The following is a 7,500-nucleotide window of genomic DNA, read 5'->3' on the forward strand; positions in this document are numbered from 1 at the left end:
AAAAAAACCAAAAAAAAACCCACCTATAAATCACCTAAATAACACCTAAAAAAATCACCCAAAACCCATCCAAAATCACCAAAAAATGACCCAAAAAAACACAAAAAAAAAAATCACCCAAAAAAATGACTTGAAAATCACCCAAAAAACACACACACAAAAAAAAACACCAAAAAAAAATCACCCAAAATCACCTAAAAATCACCCAAAAAACACATAAAACCCCACCTAAAAATCACCCAAATAACACCTTAAAAAAATCACCTAAAACCCATCCAAAAATCCCCTAAAAATCACCTAAAAAATCATAATATAGTTTTATGTAATGGGATAGATATCAGTGCATTGGTTCGTTTGGGTTCAGTTATTCTCTTTGTTTCTAAAATGACTCACAGATGGTTTGAACTGAATTTATATTCACACTGACTCTGATTTTCACTGTTCTTCCTCTAAATGCCTCTAGTATTTTTCCTGCTCTGACTGTAAATAATCATTTCCATCGACTGTCATCACATCTGACTGAGGAAGAAACATCTACCATTAAACTCCAGTCAAATACTGATGTTTCTGAACTCTGTGGACATAAATCTGTGGACACATCCTGTCTCCAGCTGTTAGATGTCCTGTTCATGAGGATCACACACACAAACATCAATAACAATAATGCTCACTAGGATATCTATCCCATAATATAAAACTCTATTCTGACATTAGTCCTTATAGTTTTGGATCCCAGACCCTGTTAGAACACAAACACCTGGACTCAACGGGTCCACAGACTGTGGTCCAGATAGTTTCCTCATGCACAGATCAGCTCATCTAACTGGTTTTATTAACTCAGCTCTGGGTGGTTTATGGGGGAATTTTTTAGGTGGTTTTTGGCTAATTTTTGAGCGATTTTTTTGGTGTTTTTTGGGTGATTTTTAAGTGGTTTTTGGGTAATTTTTAGGTGTCTTTTAGGTGATTTTTGGGTAATTTTTAGGTGTGTTTTAGGTGATTTTTGGGTCATTTTTAGATGTTTTTTTAGGTGATTTTTAGGTGGTTTTTGGGTAATTTTTGGGTGATTTTTAGGTGGTTTTGGGGTAATTTTTGGGTGGATTTTGGTGACTTTTGAGTAGTTTTTGAATGATTAGAGTAGTTTTTGGGTGAGCACAAAAGAGCATGAATAATATTTTATCAATTTAGAGTTAGAACATTTAAAATCATTGTCACGGATTAAATAAATAAATAAATAAATAAAAATCATCATCATCATCATCATCATTGTTGATATAAATTCAGTCCAAACCATCTGTGACTCATTTTGAAAACAAAGAGAATAATTGAACCCAAACGAACCAGTGCACTGATATCTATCCCATAATATAAAACTCTATTCTGACATTAGTCCTTATAGTTTTGGATCCCAGACCCTGTTAGAACACAAACACCTGGACTCAACGGGTCCACAGACTGTGGTCCAGATAGTTTCCTCATGCACAGATCAGCTCATCTAACTGGTTTTATTAACTCAGCTCTGGGTGGTTTATGGGGGAATTTTTTAGGTGGTTTTTGGCTAATTTTTGAGCGATTTTTTTGGTGTTTTTTGGGTGATTTTTAAGTGGTTTTTGGGTAATTTTTAGGTGTCTTTTAGGTGATTTTTGGGTAATTTTTAGGTGTGTTTTAGGTGATTTTTGGGTCATTTTTAGGTGTGTTTTAGGTGATTTTTAGGTGGTTTTTGGGTAATTTTTAGGTGTGTTTTAGGTGATTTTTGGGTCATTTTTAGGTGTGTTTTAGGTGATTTTTGGGTCATTTTTAGATGTTTTTTTAGGTGATTTTTAGGTGGTTTTTGGGTAATTTTTGGGTGGATTTTGGTGACTTTTGAGTAGTTTTTGAATGATTAGAGTAGTTTTTGGGTGAGCACAAAAGAGCATGAATAATATTTTATCAATTTAGAGTTAGAACATTTAAAATCATAGTCATGGATTAAATAAATAAATAAAAATCATCATCATCATCATCATCATTGTTGATATAAATTCAGTTCAAACCATCTGTGACTCATTTTGAAAACAAAGAGAATAATTGAACCCAAACGAACCAGTGCACTGATATCTATCCCATAATATGAAACTCTATTCTGACATTAGTCCTTATTGTTTTGGATCCCAGACCCTGTTAGAACACAAACACCTGGATTCAACGGGTCCACAGACTGATGGACACACAGAGGAGAAACAACTGTATTTACACTGATTTATTCATTTTGTTGATTATTTTGTATATTTTTGGATTCTTTTGTTCATGTTGTTGATTATTACGCGTATGTTCATTTTGTTGATTATTTTGGTCTTATTTACTTTTTTTTTATTATTATTTTGTTCATTTTGTTGATTATTTTGGTCTTTTTTTTACGTATTTTTTATTATTATTTTGTTCATTTTGTTGATTATTTTGTACATTTTTGGATTCTTGTGTTCATTTTGTTGATTATTATGTTTATTTTGTTGATTATTTTGGTCTTTTTTACATATCTTTTTAAATTATTTCGTTCATTTTGTTGATTATTTTGGTCTTTTTTTACGTATTTTTTATTATTATTTTGTTCATTTTGTTGATTATTTTGTACATTTTTGGATTCTTGTGTTCATTTTGTTGATTATTATGTTTATTTTGTTGATTATTTTGTTCTTTTTTACTCATTTTTTGATAAACCCAAACCAAACTAACCAGTGCACTGACATCTATCCCATAATTTCAAACTCTATTCTGACATTAGTCCCTATTGTTTTGGATCCCAGAGCCCTGTTAGAACACAAACACCTGGATTCGACGGCTCCACAGACTGTCGACACATGGTGTGAAGTTAATGCCCATTTGGACCCAAAGTTGATGAAATAAGGTGTTGATGCTGAAAACAGATGAGTGTGATGTGAAGGGAGCCCACTGATCCTGTTCAAATCCATGAGAGCAGACTCACCGGAAGCCCGGAGGACGTGGACTCTGCGCCCGTCCTCACACTCCCTCCATCCTTCCTTCGCTGTCTCCTTCACTGCTTCCTTCAGTGTGTCCTTCAGTGTCTCCTTCAGATGGATGTTGTCCTCGCCGATCGCCTCGGCTCACAGCAGACGACGGCTCCGATGCTCGTCTGCAGCAGATTTAATCCAGCCTTCATCACCTCCTCCTCCTCCTCCTCCTCCACCACCACCACCTCCTCCTCCCTTGTTTCCTTCTCTGTGTTTGTCGTTCATATAAAACCCAGATTGGCAAACACACTCACACACAGACACACACTCACACACCCTGCATCCTCCCCGGCAACGGTCGGCAACAGAAACTGGAGGCTGAAACCACGGCAACCTGACAGCATCCTCACCCTGCTGACTCCACCCCTACTGACGAGAGAGAGGGAGAGAGAGAGGGAGAGAGAGAGAGAGAGAGAGAGAGAGAGAGAGGGAGGGAGAGAGAGAGAGAGAGAGAGAGACAGAGGGAGAGAGAGAACAGAGGGAGGGAGAGAGAGAGAGAGAGAGAGGGAGGGAGAGGGAGAGAGAGAGGGGGACAGAGACAGGGAGAGAGAGGGAGAGAGAGGGAGAGAGAGAGAGGAGAGAGAGAGAGGGAGAGAGAGAGGAGAGAGAGAGAGAGGGAAAGAGACAGGGAGAGAGAGAGAGGGAGAGCGAGAGGGAGGGGGGGGGGACAATGACAGAACACAGTAAATGTTCATTCTTTATCATTTTTTCTATTTTTTTTATATTTTATTCTTTGTGTTTTTTCTGTTGGTCACTTTTATTTCATTTATTTTAACACATTTATTTTTAGTTTGTAGTCTAAGTCTTGGTTTTTATTAGTTCACCAGCTGATGGAGTTATTGTCTCAGTGTCGTCTTCGTCTTCAGTCTTTTCTTCAAACATCTTCTCGGACTAACCTTCTGTCAGATTCGTTTCATATTTATCTGTTTCTTCTTTGGGTCAATGTCAACAAAGTTTATTCACAGTTTGGACAGATTTATATTTTTGAATTTTAGATTGTTTTTTAAAATATTCTACCTGTTCCTTTCCTTCTCCTGGTCCATCTGTTGATGCTTTAGAACATGTAAATGGTTCCAGATATCAGTCTAGTTCCTATTGGTCACTGATAGAAGTCAGATATGGACTGTGATTGGATGAGTTGAGTTCTCCTCCAGTCAAAGTCCCGCCCACTTCTATAGTTAGATTGATGTGCATCCAGAACCACAGGACTGGAACAGAGAACAGAACCAGGACTGGAACACGTTCACCTGGTTCTGATCCACATAGAACAGACGGACAGGGACACTGGTTCTGTTCCAGTACCAGTGGGTCTTTAATGGTCCTTCAGAACCGTCAGGGAACAGCCCTGACCGTTCTCAAACTGGGGTAAAAGTTCTGAGGGTGGTTCTGGGAATGAATCCAACTCGAAGCAGGAGGAAGGTGGAGGAGGATCAGAGGGTTCAGAGGTTATTATCGTTAACGAAAACTAACGAAATGAGGAAAACTAGACTTGTAGAAACATTTTCATTAACTGAAATAAATAAAAACTATAATTAAAAGAAAAAAGATAACTGAAACTGTATTGTGTGTTTACAAAACTAACTAAAACATATAAAAATTATGGATAAAATTCCCTTGGTTTTCGTCTTTGTTAATGTAGGATTGATATAAAATCGATTTATTTCCCTCAAGCAATTTTATCTAGTCGCTCAAAATGATATTTAAGGGTCCGTCACTTGTGTTCACTTGTGGTTTCCAGTCGTCTTCTGGTCCCCACTCTACCTGGAAACATGGAGACTAAAGCAGCAGAGTCCTGTCTGGGACTGATTTGAATACGACGACAGAGAAGAAGAGAAAAGAGACCACTGAACTAAAACTAATACTAAAACTAAGCATTTAGAAATTAAGGAAAACTAATAAAAACTAGCAAATCTGCTCTAAAAACTAATTAAAACTAACTGAATTAGAGAGAAAAAAAAAGTCAAAACTAAATAAAACTAAACTAGAATGAAAAATCCAAAACTATTAGAACCTTGGAGGGTTGGACCTGAGTTCACATGATCCAGGTAATGAGACTGTGGAGACGGAAGAAGACGGAGATAAAGTGGATGTCAGGGCAGAGACAGAGGGTGGAGGGAGGGTCAGGGGTCAGGGGTCAGGGGTCAGGGGTCAGGGTTAGCTACACTGAAAAAAAAATCTGTAATTTAACAGAATTTTCACTGTTTATTTTACAGATTTTTTCTGTATTTTTAAGATACAGGAAAATATCAATGAAATGACAAAAACAGACTGTGATTTTACATGTCAAATGTAAAATAACATGAAAAAACTATAACTGAATAACCATAACATTTCAATTTTTTAAAAGAAATTTTTTCTTTTTCCACAGAAAAATACAGTTAAAATACATTTGCAAATGTATATATAATGTATATATAATTTCACAAATATTTATTTTCTATTCATGAGATTAAACTCTTCATTTAAAGTTTAATACAGTAAAAAAATATTACAACCAGATAAAATTACTGACAATTAACCATAAAAGAAGTATTTGTTCTTTCAGTTTAACCAGACTTGTTAATTGACAAATATCTTGTGTAATTACAGGAGGTTTCACAACAAAACTATTGAATAAATGTATTTTTGTGAATGTATAACATGTATAAGCACTGATAAACTGTCCAAATACAGTTTTTATCAGTGGATTGGACAACTGAGTCTCACTGAAAATTATTTATATATTTATAGGGAATTTGATTGTTTTAATACATGTAAAAATTCTTTATTAAACATTAAAAAGTAAAAAAAAAAAAAAAAAAAAAAAAAAAAAAAAAAGCAAAATCTCATGTAAAGTTAGGGCAAAAAAAATGCATTTTAATTATGATAATTACCTTATTTTTATGAGATGGTTATTTTCTGTTGGTTAACAGTATTTTTGGCACCCCTGCTTCTAGAATAATACAGTGGGTTTTTTTTTTTTTTGTTTGTTTTTTTTTTACAGTGTAACTGAACTCAGCAGGAACAAAAAAGAAGAGTCACCACAAAGGTCAAAGGTCAGATGTTTCAGACTCAGTAGAACGGCTGATGATGTGTTCCACTTCCTTCCCATCATCCTCTGGCTCCTCAGAGGTGATTACGCAGTGATCGTATTTGTGACCCCACTAAAGTGTTCTGTTATTGGATTGAAACAGATCCACGGTCAGGCCCGCTGGTGCCGTCTGTGGAACCGGAAGAAATGGAAGAAATTTTTTCTTTTTCCACAGAAAAATACAGTTAAAATACATTTGCAAATGTATATATAATGTATATATAATTTCACAAATATTTATTTTCTATTCATGAGATTAAACTCTTCATTTAAAGTTTAATACAGTAAAAAAATATTACAACCAGATAAAATTACTGACAATTAACCATAAAAGAAGTATTTGTTCTTTCAGTTTAACCAGACTTGTTAATTGACAAATATCTTGTGTAATTACAGGAGGTTTCACAACAAAACTATTGAATAAATGTATTTTTGTGAATGTATAACATGTATAAGCACTGATAAACTGTCCAAATACAGTTTTTATCAGTGGATTGGACAACTGAGTCTCACTGAAAATTATTTATATATTTATAGGGAATTTGATTGTTTTAATACATGTAAAAATTCTTTATTAAACATTAAAAAGTAAAAAAAAAAAAAAAGCAAAATCTCATGTAAAGTTAGGGCAAAAAAAATGCATTTTAATTATGATAATTACCTTATTTTTATGAGATGGTTATTTTCTGTTGGTTAACAGTATTTTTGGCACCCCTGCTTCTAGAATAATACAGTGGGTTTTTTTTTTTTTGTTTGTTTGTTTTTTACAGTGTAACTGAACTCAGCAGGAACAAAAAAGAAGAGTCACCACAAAGGTCAAAGGTCAGATGTTTCAGACTCAGTAGAACGGCTGATGATGTGTTCCACTTCCTTCCCATCATCCTCTGGCTCCTCAGAGGTGATTACGCAGTGATCGTATTTGTGACCCCACTAAAGTGTTCTGTTATTGGATTGAAACAGATCCACGGTCAGGCCCGCTGGTGCCGTCTGTGGAACCGACCACTTCCTAAACCATAAACATGTCCATGGATGTGAAACCTGAGACACAGGATGGTTTAACTCAATCACAGCGGCGTCAGAACCACAGAGTGGGTTAGAAGTTCAACTCATACGAAAGGACTGAGGAACACCACAGCTGTTCAATGAAGAAAGAAGGAAGGAAAAAACAGAAGAAAAAGAAGAAAAAGAGTATAATAATAATAATGATGATAATAATAATAATAATAATAATAATAATAATAATAATAATAATAATAATAACAATAATAGCTTTATTCATATAGCACCTTTAAAAACAAAGTTTACAAAGTGCTTTGACAGACAAAGCAGAGGGCACAACAAGAAGAAAAAGGAGGAAGAGGAAAAATGAAGGCAGTTCTGCAGAAGGAGGAAAAAACAGAAAAAGAAGAAAAAGAGGAGGAAGAA

The 7,500-nt window shown here is 35.1% G+C and overlaps 1 long non-coding RNA gene across 1 annotated transcript; it reads left to right on the plus strand.

The window, feature by feature from the left end:
• The first annotated feature begins 1,265 nt into the window (after window positions 1–1,265).
• Window positions 1,266–2,790, plus strand: LOC115431283 (uncharacterized). Its single transcript, XR_003937069.1, has 2 exons — window positions 1,266–1,340; window positions 2,713–2,790. It is a non-coding gene; the product is annotated as an uncharacterized LOC115431283 (long non-coding RNA).
• The last annotated feature ends 4,710 nt before the right edge of the window (window positions 2,791–7,500 follow it).

Source organism: Sphaeramia orbicularis, chromosome 13 (genome assembly GCF_902148855.1).
Source record: "Sphaeramia orbicularis chromosome 13, fSphaOr1.1, whole genome shotgun sequence".
Classification (NCBI taxonomy): domain Eukaryota; kingdom Metazoa; phylum Chordata; class Actinopteri; order Kurtiformes; family Apogonidae; genus Sphaeramia; species Sphaeramia orbicularis.